The sequence below is a fragment of the Ambystoma mexicanum genome, chromosome 7p (assembly GCF_040938575.1).
Source record: "Ambystoma mexicanum isolate Mex_15411 chromosome 7p, UKY_AmexF1_1, whole genome shotgun sequence".
In the NCBI taxonomy this organism is placed as follows: domain Eukaryota; kingdom Metazoa; phylum Chordata; class Amphibia; order Caudata; family Ambystomatidae; genus Ambystoma; species Ambystoma mexicanum.
In genome coordinates this window covers 51,746,339-51,762,616 of record NC_090939.1, presented here as the reverse complement: position 1 = coordinate 51,762,616, position 16,278 = coordinate 51,746,339, and the positions used below count along the sequence as shown (strand labels likewise).

Here is a 16,278-nt window from a genome sequence, read left to right as displayed (position 1 = left end):
GGTCCTGCCTTGTTTGCCCTGCCACTGCACTGCAGCTCTGATACCACATTAAAGCAGTGGTCGAAGTGCATGAAAAGAAGTAGTGGAACTTTGTTCCCTGCTGGCCTGCCCCACAAACCCCATCGCTATGCCCCCTCCCATGCACAGTACAAACCCCAAACAAATGCGCCTGCTGTTTAAGGTGCAGTGCACTGAAGTGCAAGTTACAACTGCTTTCTACACTTTTATTTTAAAACAAAACCATTTAGGGCAGTTTCATTTGACAATAAAAGTATAGGAACAGTAAAACATAATTTAAAAAACTAGAGGAGCACCGCTCCCAATCACGCCCGCCTACTTCAACCACTGCATTAAAGAAGCTCCAGCGAGTTGAACGTGGTGGTGAGAAGCTCTATTCACAGTTTTCCCAACCCTTTTGGTTTTCAAGAGATTCCACCCCTGACTCCAGGTTCCATATTTGACTATGCACACATGAGTAGTGCACATTTCCATGCAATCCAAACCAAAGGTGCTGCCATTTTATTAGAAGGTGATCAGAGAGTAATGTGGGTTCCTGAATTTTCTTAGAATGGTTTTGATAAAGCAGGGTTTTGGGACACAAATAGAAGTAAGATCTGATTTAGTTACAATCACTGTAGTCATAAACATCAAGTATAAAAAGGCCTAATTTGTAAATGTCCCAAATTCACCTGACAAAAAGGGAACTACTCTCTAGTGGATTTACATAGATCAGAGAATAGTTCTAGCATTTGCACGGGATGTACGTGATCCAACCGCGCCGAGTCCCTGCGGCGCCAGTTCCCTTTCGCTTCCGTGATCGGGAACCAGCGCCTCAGGGTCCTTTTCTTTTTTTTTTTTCACGGGGGCTGCAGGGATTTCCCCTGCAACCCCCGCTCACTATACTATAAAGTAGTGTTGCGAGGGCCGCCCCTGCAGCCCCCGTTTTTTTTGTTATTTTCAGGTGTGCTGCGAGGGTGTCCCCCGCAACACCCTGCTCACTATACCACACAGTATAGTGAGCCGGGTGTTGCGGGGATACCCCCACAGTCTTTTTAAAAAAATGTTTTGATATACTTATCTACAATGCTACCACCAAAGGTTCAAACTCTTGGTGTTTGAACCTTTGGTGGTAACATTTTTAGGTCTTTTTGTACATGCAAACTTTTAGGCATGATAAAAACGTTCAATACCATTTGTGCACGGGCCCTAAATAGGCATTTGCTAGGAACTGCCATAATGGTACCATCTGGCCATTAGATAGGAAATCGCTGGAAAATGGTGTGGGCATATGATATCAGTCAAGACTGTGTTGCTAATACTTGTTAACAGGATCTCAATGCAAGGAACAGATGCAAAGAAACACATTGAGAGCGGACCTTCCATAACCCTGCAAATGCTGCCGTGAAAATCGTTATTTCATATTTGCCGCCATTAGCCTTCTCGAGGCAAACCCAACTCTAAAATGGCCGCCCGCTATTTTTCGCCGGACTAGGCTAAGCCTGATTGGCCCACTGAATCTTCATCTGCCAATCCCCGCCAGCCCACCCACTAAGGCCACACAACAAGGCTTCCTGTCCAAAGCCTGTTGTGTGCCGTCTGAGCCTGGGCCAGGAACACTGCCCAAAAATCTTGAGAATCTCCCCTGGGTCCCTACACATGCTCATCTCCTCATCTAGGTAAGACCTTTACCCTGTTCCTCATATGTATCCCCATCACACTTCTTTAACCCGCTCTGAAACCTCGAAGCAGAATCTTTACGTGTGGCTTCATTACCGTGGCGCCCACCCCCGCCTCCACACCTCCGCTGCGCGCCTCTACTGTTGAACTTCCCCCATGAGTGTACCTTTACTCTCAAGTACTGGACTACTACCTCCCTGCATATGTCGTGGAAGAAATAAACATGGACAAACACATCCCATGCCACATCCATTGTCCCAGCACCTGTCTTGCTATCTGACCTACATCTTGCCTGCATTATCTTGCTACATGTGCCTACAACCTTTGCCGCATTCTATGTATTTTGTAAATTGCCATTATGCTATCTACTCACAATAATTAGACCTATTTAATGTCTACGCAATGTATACATAACTCCTACTGTATGTCAGCCCACATGTCCCAGGAGTTGAATTACAGCTCACATGCTTGCCTCAGGTCACACAGATTTTATAGTGCCTAATATGCTACCCAATTCGGTACTTACCTCACTGTGATTGTATGACACTTAGCCCAGCAGGCCACCTCTATTCCATCATGCCTTACTACCTAATGTCTGCCTCCTGAACTACTGCCCCTTAACAATCAAATCGGTGCCCAGCTCTCGCGCCAATAGTTGCCTTTCAGCATTGAACCCACTGTGGTGCCAGATACATATACTTAGTATTTAGCATTCTGCTGCGCCTAGACCTCTGTACTCAGTATCTAGCCTATTGGTTTACACTGACTCATGCATTTAGTATTAAGCGCATTGTTGTACCTAGACAGTTGTACTTAATATCTAGCTTTTTGGTGTGCCCTGACACTTGCATTTAGCATTAAGTTCATTGCTGTGCCTAGACTTGCATTTAGTATCTATCCTATTGCTGTGCCCTGACATTTGAATTTAGCATTAAGCTCACTGTTGTGCCCTAACTTGTGCCATCTTACTCACTGCTTGCCATTGTGTGACCGTTTATGTCTGCCTAGCATGCACGTTCAGAACCTTTAGACACACACACTATATAACTGCATTGTTTTCTGAATATGTCATACTGCGCCGCCACAGCGACCGCACGCTACCTAATCTAATTAGGCCACCTGTGTCACGATATGATGCTGCGGTCCACGGCCAGCATCCTCCTCACACACCTTGTCATTACATGGCAATTAGTAATTGCGCACCATCTTTCGGCACCGCAGAGATTCTCCACCACAACCCTAGAACACACCCCACCACTATGCTCCAAAACACACTTCCATGGACTCACCTCTTCTCCCCCCCCCCTTGTCACACCTACGCACAACATTATAACTAACGCCCTCACTGACTACTTTACCAACCCATATCTTAATGCACCTGCCTTGTGGCTTCAACATTTTGCAACAAAACCCACACCGAATCAACCAGACTCACTCCAATTTAGGAACGCCAGACTCAGATCCAGACTGCCTCACATACCTTGCACCCAGCGCAACACACTCCACCACCACACCTCTAGCCCACTGCCAAGCACGCAGACTCTACCTGACCACCCTGTGACCACCCCTACTAAAGACTTAAAGGGAGCCCTCATCAATGCTAGGTCCCTCACTGCCCACGCTCTCGATATCACAGACCTCCTCACCGTCCAAAACCTTGACTTCATCACCATCACGGAAACATGGCTACATGCCGCACCAGGTCCACTACTGGTCATCGCTATCCCAGATGGCTATTCCATCCTTAGAAATGACTGCCAATCCAACCTCTCCAAAGTGGGCGGCGTCGAATTTATACATAGGGACAATCTCAATATGAGACTCATCCCCAGCACCCAATTTAGCTCTACCGAATCTCTATCAGTTAAACTATCCCTGTCACCGATCAACACCTTATTTAAAGACCCCCAGGACCCCTCATCTCTTTCGCAGAGGATATTACATCCGTCCTTACTGACAACACCAAGCCCAACTCCCAAGTTCTACTACTGGGTGACATCAACCTTGGCCTATCAGATCCTAAGGATCTCATGGCCACCGAGGTTGCTAGTATCATCCCTAACTTAGGTTTCCAGCAACGCATCCTCGAACCGACCCATAACAAAGGTAGAACGCTCGATTGGATTGCAGACTTAAACTGCAACACATCGATAAGCTCCAACTCCGCCTGTGCTTGGTCTGACCACCACATCATCATCATCTTTCATATACCAGCCTCCAATCCCTCTCCTAAACCTAATATAGCGCCCCCTATTCCTACAAGGAACAAAAAGGACATCACTAGGGCCAAACTACTTCCCCATATCCTACCTATTCTTAACAATTGTGCCTCACAGCACAACGACCCCACCGTCCTAGTGGACACCTTTAACCAAACACTGCTCAAAGCCATAGACACTATAGCACCCCTCAAACTAAGGAAAGCTAAACAAAGAGCCCATTTGAATTCATGGTTTATGCCACAACTTGGAGCTCTGCGTAAAGTAAAATGTAAGGCTGAAGCGCTCTAGAGAAGTCTCCCATGTGCAACTAACAAAGACAACCTCTTCATCGCATCCCTTAATTACAAGGAAGCAATCTAACGAGCAAAAAAGAGACATACAACCAGCGTATCTCGCAAGCAGAATCCAACAGAAAGGAGTTATTTAAAATTCTTAAAGAATTAGAATCCCATTCGCCCATCCTTGACACATGTAGCAAAGACAGTACATGGTGCAATAATATCCAAAATGCTTTCCTCACTAAAATAACCACCCTACAAGCCAAAATCAATGCCAAACAAAACTCCCTGCTTACCACCTCCCAAACTAAACTCCTTGCACCCAAGACGGCAACCACCACCTTCACCCACACCCCATTTAGCTTTGCACCCTTCACTATCCCTGAGGTTGAAAAAATGATTAGCAATCTAAAACCTTCCAACTGCCAATGTGACTCCTGCCCTGCACCGATCATCAAGAAATCGGCTCACGACCTTGCCCCCTTCATTACCACCTTCATAAATTCCTCATTTCACTCTGGAATTGTCCCCAACAATCTGAAGGAACCTTGGGTCATCCTCTTGCTGTAAAAACCCACACTGGATCCAGCGATACCATCTAACTACAGACCCATCACCACGGTCCTGTTCCTTCTAAAAATATTAGATAGAGCAGTCTACCTACAGATACAGAAGTATCTGGAAACTAACAACTTACTCGGCACAAGACAATCAGGCTTTAGACCCAAGCATTGGACAGAAACAGCCCTATTAGATCCCAAAACTCAAATCGAGGATCTAAAAGACAATGGCAAACTGGCCCTCCTTCTACTCCCGGACCTTTCAGCAGCTTTCGATTTGGTCACCGAATGCTCTGCCATCACCTGAAAACAGCTGCCCACTTTTCTGAAAAAAGCGACTAATTGGATTAGCTCCTTCTTGGACAATAGGCATATGAGAGTATTCTCCCCTACCTCATCGGCAGACCCAACTCCGTTCCCCTGTGGAGTCCCACAAGGGTCATGTGTATCCCCCACACTCTACAACGTATTTACCAAACCTCTGTTTGATGTGCTTGAGTATCTGGGTGTCACCTATACCAAGTTGTCCAAGTTTGGATGGCCCAACACGAGCTCTGTCTCAACAATGACAAGACAGAGTTCCTCATCCTTGGTACCCAACAAAGACTTAATAAGCTTGACCCCTCGTTTAACACCTTCAATATCGATGGCAACGCCATCAAAGTATCCAAAGATACTAAAACTCTGGGAATCTACCTTGATGCTACACTCTCCCTCAATAGACAAACTAATGCGGTCGTCGCTGCCTCTGCTTACACATGTAAGCTGATCACAGCCTGCCGTCCATTCCTCTCCACTCAGAACTGCATTATTCTTGCTATGACTTTGGTTATGTCCAAATTCGATTATTGTAATGCTTTTCATCAAGGCACCAACCAACGCAACATCAGCAACCTCAACAAACTCCAGATCATTCAAAATAATGCTATCAGAGCGACCCTCAACATTCCTAGATCTGCACACATCACTGAAACCAGGAAGAGTCTATACTGGCTTTCATTTGCCCAAAGGATATCACTGAAATCCCTGGCCATTACTCACAAATGTGTTAACAACCAAGCCCCCCATCTACCTAGCCTCTCGGTTCTCTCAGTATTTACCTACACGATCACTCGGATCTTCCCAAGCACAATGCCTCACCATCCCCAGATACAAACTACAGACAGCTGGTGGTGCTAGCTTCCCAGTCTTAGCTGCCAAACTCTGAAACACACTGCTACTCACCATCAGAACCTTGCCATCTCCCACCCTATTCAAACATAAAGCCAAGCTATGATTATCCGCTACATTTGACCAATTGCCTTCACATTCCATCTAATCTTCTCCACCTTTTCTATCTTTTTGTCAAACTACCTCCCGCCAATTTGCCTACCAAACTGCACTGTTATGTACATAACTGCGCTTATGAACGTTATTTTATTGATGTAACCTATTGTTTGTGTGAATCGATTGATCGATGTAACTCTTTTCCCTGCCATTCTTGTACCTGTTGTCATAAGATATGCGCCCGTTTGCCCTCGGGCCTGGTGCGCTATACAAATAAATAAAATACAAATACAAAATGCATGCTTTATGCATGATAAAAATGTCATTGCACCAGGAGCTCACATTTAATTTACAGTGCCAATTAATCAACTCATTCTCAGACTACTGCTTAGAAATCCAAAGGTGGGCCCTATACAGCACACAGTTTGATATTACTACATGATAGAAATAGCTCAAACAGATCACAGGAGGTTGTATATTGGACAGGGTGGGGTAGGAAGTGAGTGCGGACTGACATAGGGATCAGCATGGTTGTGGGAAGTCAATGGGTGGGTAAAAGGCCCTACAACACCCACAAGCTGTGTGTCCCTACTCACATTCAATCTTCCTACGTTCTGCTGTCCTCCAATGCAAGAGTTTCACCTCACAGGCAGCACCCAATCGTCGCCCAATAGCCAAACTTAAAAAGGGAAATACAAATCTACGTCACATTCAGCACCCAAGATATGCGCAGGTTGCATTAGTGACTTGTATGTAGTTTATGGCCTGAGGCAGCACTGTGTTTTGATTTATAATAATCCAGGTCCGGGGCTGCCTCACGTATTTTGCCTGTCTTTTGGCCATATTGTTCTTTAGCCTTCTTCCTGGACTCTGGGGTCTGGAATTAACATACGTGAAAAGCCCTTCCTTGGGAAAGCTGCTGCTTTCCTGGGCAAAGATGCGGCTTGTGCGTGAGCCCAGATGTGAGTACATCCGGGTGGCTTAATGTCTGTTGCTACGCAGACGTTCTGGCCAGTGGCTATCCATGATTAGATTGATTAGATCACCAGTGGCAGTTTGATTGGCACAGATCCGTACTATTGGTGGTCCTGGGTAAGCTTCCAGTCCAAACGTTGGATAAAAGGACAAATGGAGAAAAGGAGAACTCCTGCAGCTATTCAGGGATAATCGTTGGAGCCAATACCCCTCCGAAGACGTGCAGCTACTGACGACCCAACGTCGTTTCCTGCAGCTGACCAGCACCAATTCCAGTGAAGTCCCGATAAAGCCCTGCTTCTCTGTCATCTCAAGAAGGCCTTGTTTGGTGCTTCGACCCCTGGAACAGTGGGAACAACTAGTGTAGACCCCTGTTCCAGGATTCATGCTGTCTGAGCCTTCGCAGGTGTCCCTGGACCACCCAGTGCACAGACCAGCTCTCTCCTGGGCTACCTCACTGCAGCAGGCACTGTTCTGAGTACATCCTCAGAACTTGGAGGATCTTCAGCTTGTACAACAAGATGCCTGCTCTTGCATTTTCAGCCTTCTTGCATCAACAAAGCTATGCAGGACCTGCATCTTTGTTCGTCCATTGAAGATCACCTGTCTCCGTCGACCGTGGTGACTCATGTGGCAAACAGTCTTCACTCCCTGGAGGGTCTGAGGTCACCTGCTTTGCAGAGGTCTTTATCTTTTCTTAACAAGGGTGTTCAGCTGGAAGGTGCCTAGAACTGAGATTGAGGCACTGGGGTCAACCAAAACTAAATCCTAATGCCAAAAAGGGCCTCTGCACCCACAAACCTTGAGCTTTCCTCGATGGGACCAAGCACAGTAAAAGGTGATCCCAGCGGAATGCAGAACCTCAGCCATGTCCTATGGAGATATTGGAGTAAGGAGGGTAAGCTAACGCACCTGTTTATTCCCCCCCCCCCCACTGTTCTCCATAGGGTTACGTTGGCGTAAAGTCCTTTCCTATCTCACTCTTTTCCTGTCTTTGGTTGGTGGTGACTGAGTCAAGGATCCCTTCCTAAAACTATCCTCGTGTATTGGGATTGGGTGAGTTACTTACCTGAACTTTATGTACCTTTTTGAACTTTTAATTCTATCCGATGGCTTTGACTTTGGAACTGATGACTTTAGGGCACAAGGCCCCAAACCATCTTAGGGCTGGACTTACTAAGTGTTATTATGGTAATTCAAAAGTGTTTGCGACTAAATTGCATGCATTTGACTACTTACCTGTTTTACACTGGTTATTCAATAAAATGCTTTCTTTATTCTCCTAAGGGTGATTGTATGTCTCTGTTTTATAGTAAGTGTGTGGTAATTGTGATGAGTCCTCACAAAGACCCTATGTAAATGCTCCTTCCAGGTGGCCTGGGGAAGGCAGCTGCTACCTGATCCTGACCCTGGGGGTGGTATTAGCCAGGAAGATCACCTGGGAGCAGAAGGAATACAAATCAGTGATGCTAGAAAATGTAATGGCTTGTTGTCAGAGGGAGGTTTTCGTTCCCAAAGCTAATTGTCCTAATGGTGGTGAAAACTTTCATAATCATTTATTGTGAATAACCCCACCGCCCCCATAAAGTCGCCCATATTTATGGGATTGATCAGCAGTGGAATGGTAAATTTCGTATCAAACCATTAACATCTTAGATTCTGAAAACTAGAATTCCTCTGTACATCAGAACCACTCATTTAGTCCTTACAAAACTCCTTTAGAATATGTAATTAGGGATGGAAATGAAATTGCTACACTTGGAAACAACATTCAGGATAGAAAAAGTAGCTTGAACATTAGGGACTTCAAGTCCCATAATGCTCAAAGTACTGGGACGAAGAAGAGGGATGCAGAGACACTGGACTGCAAGTTGCAGTCTAATAATGCTAATGGCGCACACCTGAGGGAGCCTGAGAAGTATGAAAGAACCCCTTAGGTGCAGGCCATAGAGAGCAGTAGTGGAGGTGGAGTGATTACTGTAACTCCATGTTGCAGTTGAAGGAAAGCAGAGACCCCGGAGCTGCCGTGGTTTGCAGATCGGATGTCGGTTCTGAGAGGGTCTCTATTTTCAAAGACCTTGTATTAAGAGGTTGTGCAGCAGGAAGCGCTGTGTATTAAAGCTTTCTCCCTGACAGCCCCGTAAATACAGAGGTCGCCCAGCGGAAAGCCTTAAGTTGAAAGGCTTTCCCCATTGTGAAGTGGGCTCCGTTGCCAGACGAGCACCTCAGTGTCCCTGGAGCGAGAAATGCTCCTTTCCCGACCTCTGTCGGCCCGGGAAGCAGTTTGCCAGGCAGAGTGCAGCAGAGAAAGCAGCAGAGCAGGAGCCAGTGGAGTGAACGGACGCATTTGCGATACCTGGTGAGTTCACTAGTGTTATGAGGCCCTAGAACGCTACCTGATCGCCCGCTGGCCAAATCTAATGCTTTTGAATACTAATGTAAAGAACTTGAAGTGGCAGAATAATAATGCTTTTCAATACCGAACTTATACAAAGAAGCTAAAGTGTCATAATAAGAATTGTTACTGCCAAAACCAAAAGAGGGCAATTAAGAAACAAGTTGTCTGTAAATTCTATTTTCAGAGTGAGAAAGAAACAATTGTAAATGATATAAACAAGCATTATCTAAGACAAAGAATAGCGAGTTGGAACAAAAATGATTCTCAACATTTGGTTAATATAAGAGTGTGAAAACAAGAGTGGCAGCAGAGTTGCCTTCCTGATAGAAAGTATTCAGGAAGAGAGGAGCATAACCTGCATTGCATGTGGCAATCACAAGTGTGGAACAAACATTACCAATGTGTTTCATGTCTTCTCAGAAGTAGTTGTCAAACTTGATGTTGTGGAGAATCAAAAGATTTTGCTAAGTTGTTAGAAGTGCATTTAAGCACAGAAGTACTGGTAGTAGTGTTAGAAGTTTTCATTGGTCCTGGCAGGCGAGTCTACCAGGGCAGGGACTTTGTATTTGTAGACCTGACAGGTGAGTAGACCAGGTAGAAATCATTGAAGTACTGTGTTGTGATATAAGACTGAAGAAGTGGCAACACCACTAGAGTATATTGTTAACTGGTGTAGAATCATCCTGACAAATCATTATTGCTGATGCAAGTATTTTGTGAACTGCGGTGGAACAATCCTGACAAAAGCATTTAGGTTGATACAGACGAACTGTGGATGTATTATTTTTTTTCAAAGAAAAAGTTGTGTTGAACTCTGCTTCAAGTGGAGGGACAAAGACGTCTTGAATATTTTGAACTATTGGTCAAGTCTGAGTAAAAGACTTTCTGGAGCAAGAAGAACTTTATCATTAGAACTCTGTTTGCAAAACAGAACTTTCCTATTTTGAACTGTTGATTGAAAATCCTGTTTGAATCTGGGGAAGGGGATCTCAACCAGGTTACAAGGACACACAGTTATTAGGTTTATAAGGAACATAACAGTTATTTCTGTTATATTTGAATTGCCATACATTACCTTGTTGGGGATTTTTGTATGAATAGGTGTGAGGGACGGATCCTTTTGTTAGTGTTTCCTTTAGTTTATTTTGATAGGCAGAGAAATCCTCTTTAGGGTAGGGATAGTGAGGCGTTTGTCAAACCCATTTTTGAGTTAATAAAATGGCATCTTATGAAAAACCTTCACAAAGTTGTCCGCCTCACATTTCTGACCTCTCACATAATATTTGGCCTACAGGTTTCATTTGCTAAGTGTGCCTTTTAAAGGCCTAATTAACAATGGTATATTTTTGGATTGAACTGTAACTGGATCTATTAGTGTTGTTCTGTGCGGAGTCGTAGCCCAAGATCACTTTCACGCCTCTCCTGAGTATAATCCTTGCAGCTCTGCTACCTCACGTTGAATGGGTTTGGCTAGACTTCAGTGTCTTCCCTGTTCACCATAGTAGGGTGGCTTTCCAAAATCCACCCCATTCCAACAGTGATGAAAAGAGAACCTGGGGTATGGTGCATTGTGTAGTTTGTTGAAGATGATGCTCCGGTTATGGGGGGTGCAGACCGCATCCAGCTGAGTGTGTGTTGGTGGAAGATGGACTCCTGGGAATCAAAATGTCACTATTGGGTTTCTGGGGGTTGTAGTTTAGTCCTTCTATAATTCAGGCATTGTCTGTTGTGCTCAGTGTCAGATACCTCTGCATTGCTGCAGTGGAGCTGAGCAGGGATGGATCAGCAGGGGTTTCGAGGAGGCTGAGGATTCCCAGGGACTTGTGACATGGGGGTGATCATTGGTACTTGCTTCTTGCAGATCAGAGGAGACCAGCTGGAGCCACATATTTATAGCATTTCCTCACAGATGTTCTTGATTCTGTAGACAAGAGGCGGAGTGGGCTACATAATGTAAATTAGCTTTTCTTTTATTACTGGGGCACTTACATCGCATATTTTGAGACCGATGAAACTGTTGCTCATTTCCATCGCGAGGTGACATGTTCGGTGTAAATTTCAGGGATGCGCCAGCTGTGCAAATGGCACGCCGATCCACTCCAGCGCTAGCCACCTAGCGAACACCGAAAATGTTCCATTGCGATTCTATACTAAAACCATATTGGAGCCAATCACTGGAGGTCTAAACAAACACAATCTCAACTTGGAATCCCCTCGAAGAGCCCCCTTTTAGTTTTGCTGTCATTTTTATTTTATTGCATACGGTTTAAATGAAACCTTTCCAATTTCAACTCGAATCATAAAAAAAGAAACAAAGAGAAATGCATATTAAAAAACATCTCTCATCCAACATATTAGGCATTCAAAAAACAAAAAAACTTGAAGCAGCAGCACAGTAAGGAAAAAAATGAACACCCTTTAATGTAGGACAAATCAGAAATTATATAATGAACAGAAATAGCGCATAATAGATACATAACATTTAATATACCTGCCGAGCCTGGTTACTAAGAAGGACATCATGTCCTAATAAAATTCCAATACAGTAGAGGAGGAAATATGATAGTCATAGCCTATACCTAGAGGTCGATCAATATGGCACAATCTGGCCAACCGCATCCAGTTTTCTGTACTTTTAATAACCCCTGACATAGCCAGACCTTCATGTATATTTTGGATACACAAGCATCGCTTCCATGCGGTGTCTTTGCAGCAGGATAGTTGATCTAGATGCAAGGCTGACAAAAATGTAGACTTTAACGACTCAAGTGATTCACACTCCAAAATTAAGTGACCTAGTGTCTCAGGCTCAGTCAGACAGAATCTACACCCTGCTGTGTCACTCAGAATGAATTTCCTCCTAAGCTGTATTTCCTTGGTAGGTAGAAGATTCCACCAAACCCTGAGTAGCAACCTCTGATGGAACCGATTCAGAAATTGTAGGAGAATACTGGAGGGGGAGCCTCGCCGCTTATGCTCATGTGCCAGATGTCCCAGGGATGTGTATGAGTGGAAGGCATCCGTTGTCTGAATCCAGTCATAGTCTAGCAAAGCTCTTTCAGCCCTCACGGGGTTATGTACCAAGGTCCCTAAATCTGAGCCAATATTATAAACAATAGACTCACATCTATCAGTAAAAGCATTTCACTCCCCACAGAGATTGACATTTTCACCAATCAGATGATACAGTGAGTTGGGTATTGGAGCCATCATTTTCGCATAGAAGGTCAATACTGACCATTGGACCCTGGTCCATATTGATGAAATCCCCAATTCGAATCTTAATGCAGCCAATGGCACAGCAGTGAGTACACCAAGGATCCTCCTCCCCATTCTACCTTCAATACCATCCAGGGTTTTCTGAACCTTCACCATATCTAATTCGAGACGATATCTTAGTTTCGGCATTATCTTCCCTTCGAAAAACATTGGCGCCGGTTTGAGTGAGAATCTGCCAAACCTATGGTCGATTTTAATAATCTTCGATTCCAACAACTTTGCTTTGTACTGCAGAGCCTCAGTGACCCCTATATGATAAAAAATTTAATCCCAGGTATTTAACACTATCTGTTAGCCTCACTGGGCTTCCTCCAATATGCCAAATAGGTCTACTTCCTTTCACCTTTGCTTTCGTAAATGCAAGGATTTGCGTTTTGTTGGGGTTTATAATGAGGCCATTCTCTTTTGCATAACAATCACATTTGTTTAAGAGCCTCTGCAGACCGCCCCTAGTTGGGTCAAAGATCATATAATCGTCTGCATTTGCTAGCCAGATGATTTTAGTTGCCCAACCTTTGTGGTAATCAGCCCTTCCTTAGCAAGGGCAGGTGTCACATCAGACATATATTGGTTGAACATCAAGGGGGCCAGGACACACCCCTTTCTGATCCCCCAATAAGATCAAATTCTCTGGGATATATCTCCCTTCTATCTCAGGCAGACTTGGATACCGTAGTTCTCAGACACCCTTGATGAGCCTCAAAAGCCCCCCACACCACCGGAATACCCCAATAATGTCCCTCCTCATATTACCTTTTACAGAAGCCAGATCCCTATCGTAACAATGGATATGCCTAGCCGGTCCATTCCCTCTAATACCCTCCACTGAATGCATTCCCCTGAGCACCAATGTATCTTTGGAACTTGATTGCATTGAAATTAGAGATCTTCCAATATAAGGTGGACCGGCTAAGGGAGTCCCTTGCATTCTGATTCAGAAGAGTAATGTTTGAATCAGTCCACCAACTTTGACAGGGACCAAATTCTCTGATATTCAATTTCAAATCAAAACTTGCAGTTAGAAAACAGTGGTCGCTCCAATCATTTCTTGCCACTGACGCACAACTAAGAAATGATCTAAACAGATGTAGTCCAAGAGTGATGAGCTATTCCCCCTGTACCAGGTTTGCCATTCAGACTCCTCGGAATTGTGAGACATTTTCCCAATCAGAGGCTGCCAGCCCCGGGAGCCAAATCCTACATACCAGATCTTCCCCCCCATTGCCGCTTCGCAATACCACCAGAATAGTTCAAATATGCCTCATCAAAATCCCAAGGATCTATATGGAAACCACAACCCACATTCTAGTCACCCACCACTAAGATTCCGCCATTACTAAACCTTCCAGACCAGCCGTCAATAACTTGGCACACTTTCTCAACAAGCGTCTACCGTTGATATGCCTTTGTGCCAATATATATTGACTATCAAGATCTTCTTACACCCATCCCGGGAGGTACGATCTACTCCAAGAACTCCAAAGGGTAAATTTTCAATGTTTGACCCACTGAGGCCTAGGGTATTTTGTATACCGATAAGCAAGCTCCCTGAGGGCCTCCCCACAGCACTCTCTTTAGCTGATTGGGTATAGATTTGATAACCATCCAGGATAGGGATTGAACATCAACCAAGTTTCTTGTAGGCAACCACAGTTAGCCTCTCTTAAATTATCTAAACAGACTGGGTTGGTAAAAAGATGTATATTTCCCCGGGTATTCCAAGATTTGAGACATAGTGGAACATGTTTCCATTCGGTACCCGCAATGCTTGGTCGTTTATGGAACCAATTTATGCCACAGACAGGAGATGATGGTAGCTGAATCTATTTCTTTTTCCACCCCCTTCTCAGTCCCACCTCCCATCCCACCCTATTCTATTATTAACAACCCGGGGGAACAGAGTACTCTGCTTATAGCTGCTATAACGTGAGTTGCCCGTCTCCTTCTCCTCGATCGGGTTGGACTCAAACCCTAAATTTAATAGTCCCCTCACGTTGTGTTAAAATCTGTTCCTTGACTAGTGGGGAGTCAAAGTAAATATTACATGTTTCTAGATTATTTCTATCAGGAAAAAACACTCTCCCAATATCCGGCTAACCCACCAAAGCCAATGTTGGAATTTCGGAGAATATCAATAGGCTGTTTGAATGGTTCAAACAAACCTGGTGGTCAGGTCGGTCCCAGCATACTAGTCATTTCAATTTTGTTAGACTCCAGAGTAGCATGCTTCTCCTTCCCCCTAATGCCAAAAATGGCCCTCGCCTTACCACCCCGAACATCAGTCAATAGTGGGGATCGTATTGAATTACGAGAGTCATCTGCTAGTCACTTTCACAGGGTACTCCTTGCACTCTTAAATGTATGCTGGCAATCACATGCTGCCCAGTAAGATATAGGATGATGTTTTGTATTCGCATTGGAACACAATATGGATATGCTATGTTGAACTCTGACATGGTTATGCAATACATGTACTCCTGCTACGGCTGAAATGACGTACGGCGCTTTAAAGAATTAAAGGCAATGCAGTAAGAATCCTAGTCTTTGAAGAAGGGGAAACGTAACACATAAAATGATTACATTTGTACTAGGAAATTGTGTGGTTTTCAAAGGTTTTCTAGAGTACCTGTATTTAGTTAATACATGAAATCTATCTCCAGATCATAAAAGCAGGAAATTACATTGTATATAAATCTTTCGATAAAGGATGCGAAAGATAGTGTAGTAGGTTAGGGAGAGTTAGTAGTTAATTTAGGAAAAGGTTGTAAGAATTACAAAGGGCAAAAGAAAAGAAGTTAAAATATGTGTAATGACCCAGTGTTAGATAAAGCTACAGGCACAGATAAAACAGATTATAATTGTCCCTAGCCAACAAACAGAGACCACCAGGTAATGTGAGGAGTCCAGTAAACGGTGGAAAAGAAAAGAGGTCAGAGGTACAGGAAAGAGGCAATTCATGCCTTGTGTGTATGTTTTACAGGTGCACTGCGGGAGCCAAGCAAAGATTGTAGGAGAGTAATACCACTGCCTGGAGCTTGTTGATTGTCACTGAAGAATTCCTAGTGGCAGTGATCTCTGTAAGGGAGTTAGTGGGGTTCTGCATATCCTGTGAAGGGTCAGCATAGAAGATCCAGAGCTCACCCCACCTCAGGCACTTTTGAGCAGTGATAGGAGCTTACCAATCTCTCAATGCATGGAGACACTCCCAGGGACTGCTACAGGAGAATACTGGAGTACAGCCGCCTCTAGTACCAAAGAATACATCACCACAGTATTCTGATCTTTTCCTATATGCCAACTCTCCATCTCTTCTGTGAATACCATAGGTGTGGTCTTCTGCTGTAGCCATGAATGGGCAATCCGATGTCAAGCCCTTTCCCAGCTATCAGAGTAGACGGTCTCTCATTGAAGATTGAGATTCTACCTGGAACACTCCTACACTACAGATCTCTTCTGTCCTGAGATGGTGGTTGATACTAAAAGCTCTCTCCGTTACAAATATATCCTGCTCCACTGTGCCACTCAAGCAGGTCACAAAGGCAGTGCTTGCTTTAATAACATTTGCACAAGCACTTTCAGTAGGAACACTTGGCACTTTGCACAAGGAACGGCGCAGGCCGAAT

General features: G+C 44.4%; 1 protein-coding gene across 3 annotated transcripts in view; it reads right to left on the bottom strand.

Moving 5' to 3' along the window:
- The window catches only part of SPAG17 (sperm associated antigen 17), a 1,712,709-nt gene that overhangs the window by 364,519 nt on the left and 1,331,912 nt on the right, over window positions 1-16,278 (bottom strand). The window lies entirely within an intron of this gene.